Genomic DNA, 4,336 nt, shown 5'->3' on the forward strand with positions numbered 1-4,336 from the left:
ATCCTCATGTAACATTCCCAGGTAGCGGGTACGTGAGAGCAGAATGAACGCGCTTTCAGAGAGAGAGAGAGAGAGATCGGGATGCTGGAGCACTGACGTATCGGAGCGACGAGGAAACAATCAGACGAGCGTTTCAATGACAAAGCGCCGCGTGTTCCCAAGTGTTCCGTAAAGGGCAGGATTGACGCTCCAAAACGCTAACGTGCAAGCGACCAAACGCCATCGCTATTCCAAATAGTGTTTCTTCTTGTTGTTTGAACGTGCACGAGGACAAAAAGCTGTCACGTTGCCAAGGAAAATAAGCTCGAACCACCTAAACCAAACAGGGGAGGAGGGGGTGTTGCAAAACGCCACAGACTCGTGTAGGCTATTCATTTGCTGATGTTCGACTGGAATTATGGCATGCCATACTGTACATAAAATAAGACACACTGTATGCCATTCATTAGGTGATCACACTGGGCTTGGGAAAAAAAAGACGTAAGGTGCTTCATTTGGGTTGCGCAACATGTTTTTGTTAATCGTCATAGCGATGTTGACCTTTGCGGTAGCCACTCATATCACAGAAGATCCACATTCAGAAAACGGGTGTAATTTTTGCGCAATGCACACCTTTGAAGGGTCTTTGAATAGTTTTTTGATTTCTCAAGTTCCTTGATTGGTGATGATGCAAATGTGATCTATCTATCTGGTCTCCTTGCCTTTCCAGTCTATTGCAAACTTTTTAGTCAAGGCCCCTTTAGGTCCCCCTCCACTCGGGGCCCCTGGATGGTCAGTTTCACTATTCTGCCCTGCACTAACATTTGTAATCCTAACTAATCTCAGATGCCCCACTTGTTGTATACTAAAAACCAAGGCTGTGTAAAAATGTGTCCAATATCTTGTAAGCTGTATTACAGTTTCATTATGTATTTTAAAGTGTAAAATTTGATGATCTTTGACTATGATTGACAAACAACTGTATGAATTAAATGTTGAATGTGGTTGAATGTTAAAAGTGTATATGTAACTAGAGTTATACTAGGATTTGAAAATGAGGAAATACTCACACTCCACTTCTCACACATTGACAGTGTCAATAACTTGGGAATAATATACACTCACTTTATCCTGTGTACAGGGTTGCAAAGGGCCTGGGGGCTGTCCCAGGAGACTTAGGGCACGAGGCGATTACTGCCTGGAAGCCAATTCACTGCAGTGCGCACACGAAAACACACTGACATGCTCATTCACACACTACAGACAATTTAGGAACGCCAATTAGGCTGATCTGCATGTCTTGAAACCCACAAGCACAGGGAAAACATGCAAACTCCATGCACACAGAGGCGGAAATGGAACTCGGACCCTGGAGGTACAAGGCAACAGTGCAGAGTTTTTTATGCTGATATCAATGCTGATATGGATCTTAAGGTGCTCCACATTTACATTCCCAGGTAAAGGATACACATCAAAAGGATCAAAGGCACAAAAGATTTACATCACCCCACTGACATATAAAAGTCTGGTACAGTTTGGTACATCGGCATGTACATGTAAAAAACAACAACATAATATTAAATTCATCATGTAAAATGATTGGGCACTGGGTAGCAGAAGATAGCATTGCTATCTCACAGTTCTAGTCCACAATTCTATTATTAGCTTGGATTATTGTCTGTGCAAAGTTTTGTATGTTGTCCTCATGTTTGTATGGGTTTCTTAAGGGTTTCTGTCTTTTTTTCCCCCACATTTAAAAAAAAACACGGGTTGATGGATTACCTACAATAGGTTGCCTTTAAGTGTAAATGAATATGTGAATATGTGTGTCTATGGTCTCCTGTGAATGACAGGCATCTCATTCAATGCACACATAAACACATTTTTTTAAATGATTAAATATATAGTATTTACATTGAAAATAATACTTATTTGACTGAAGCAATTTACTTTACTGTACATACTTTCATTTTTTCATGAAAACTCATGAAAATGAGTTTTCATTACTCATTTACAATGCTCAGGTGTTATAATTAAGGAAAATCAAATGAGAGGGAGTGCTGAGATTCTGCACAGCAGCATGACCTCAACTGTGATATGGATATGCTACAGTATACAACAGTTACAACAGTACAAGGGTTACACAAGTACCATTTATCAATGAGTTGTTAGTATAGTATTAGTCAAAATAAATATCCTCCCGCCACTGGACTAGCTGCATAAAGTTGCCATTAACTTGTTAATCAACAGGTGTTGGACAATTCTGTAAATCTTGTAAGTTTTCCTTTATATTTCCACTTATTCTGCTTTACAATAGTAGCTCAATTAACTTCTTGGTTACGAGGTTAATTTCTAATAACATTAAATAGAAAGCTAGTGCACCAGGGCCCACTTACCAAGTTGGGCACTTGATCAGGCGTTAGAGAGCAATTTGAGATTTAGTCATGTATTAGAAGCAACTTTGTAGCTGTAAATAAAAGAACATGGATGGCTCAGAGGCCATTTATAACTATTTAGAATCAATTACTAAGGAGACAATTTTCTGATTGGTTGACCAATCCGACATACTTCCAATTATTATCATTCATAAAATGTGTCGCATCCAATCAGATTGCTCTGAAGAACTCACTCTTGTATAATCAGTGTTATATCCTGCTTTGATTTACATCTTTTTAAATGATATTATAAGTTATAAACCGATGGTGAGGGGCTCCTTATATTTTAAGCTGTTATGTAATATGTGATGAGGTGTAAAACATAAAAAGTCAGATCTTATGGAAATGTACTACAGTTTGAAGGACTAATATAAAAGTTACTGTACATAAGACATTAGGTATCAACATATCCACATTTAGACATCTGAACTGGTCAAAATTAAATAACTGATATTTGTGAATAAAGAATTACACAGACACACTCCTGAACATTTCAGATGTGCTATCGCCTGTAACCTCTTACGTCTTACTGGCTTGTCCCACAAAATTAAAGGAAGTCTATCCAAGATCATGTCCCTATATATCGTTATAGTCTCCAAGAGACATTGTTTTATCAGCTTCAGTGAGGATATTAAAATGTGTTAAAACCTATTTTAAAATCTGGCTTTTGATTATTATTATTTTTATTACCAGCATAGTTTAGCCCTTACTCCTTGTACCTCTAGTTCCTGGGATTGATTCCCACACCGCGTCTGTGTGCATGGTGTTTGCATGTTCTCCACTTGTGGGTTTCCTTTGGGTTCTCCGGCTTCCTCCCACAGTCCAAAGACATGCAGATTAAGCTAATTGGCATTCCCAAATTAGCCATCGTGTGTGAATGTTGACCAGAGGTCCTACTTTAGTCATACAAAAAGGGAATAAGTACAATGGTCATGATGACCTCCATAGTCCCTAGTTTGACTATAGAAGTTCCGATATGCATGGATGGAACCAGCATAATAGTGGTCCCTGGCAACGTACTGACATGGCATACAGGGCATATTCATGTTTTACATCGTAAATGAAGATTCTGTTATGATTTAACATACAACTGTGCTATGTTTTATGAGACATTTTATTGTTTTGTGTTTCATGTAAAGGCATGTGAAGCTATTTGTAACTAAAGTGTATAAATGTGCTATGCATGAAAATACTCACCTACTACTTTCGTTTGGCACATCACTGATTTACTTTTTGCACTGTTCCTGTATATACTTACCCACTCACTCTTGGTCTAGAGTACCTGGATGAAACCCACCAAGCACAGGGAGAACATGCAAACTCCATGCACACAGAGATGGAAATCGAGACCACTACACCACAGTGCCGCCCCATACAACATATATGTCTCATGATTAATTTAAAGTCAGAACTTGTATATATTTAAATAAATGCTCACAATCAAATGGTTACTGGCGAACCTAATTTGACTTTTAAATCTTTTTCCATTCTCCAGAGGTGCGGTTTTAGTGAGTCTGTGCCAACAATATCCTCGGAGTGTTCTTGGCCGGCAGGAGTAAAACCTGATGTGGTCTTCTGCTGTTGCAGCCCATTTACCTCGAGGTTTTATGTGTTGTACACTCTGAGCTCTTTTTATGCTCACCATGGTTAAAAAAAGTCTGGGGCACTGCTAGAAATTTTGGGCCCCTTGAAATCCTATTATACTGGGTCCCAAACTTTGACAAAACCTACTCTTTAAATGTAATAGCATTTTTAAGACTCCCTCTCACCCAGGAGCCCTTTAAATCATCCTATTTACACAATTTTATGGCATTACTGTAAATTGTGATTATTTGAGTAACTATCGACTTTCTTTTAACTTAAACCAGTTTGGCCATTAAAAAAAAAAAAGGAATTTTACTTAATGTAACCTCTAGACACTA

Source organism: Clarias gariepinus, chromosome 2, assembly GCF_024256425.1.
Source record: "Clarias gariepinus isolate MV-2021 ecotype Netherlands chromosome 2, CGAR_prim_01v2, whole genome shotgun sequence".
In the NCBI taxonomy this organism is placed as follows: Eukaryota; Metazoa; Chordata; class Actinopteri; order Siluriformes; family Clariidae; genus Clarias; species Clarias gariepinus.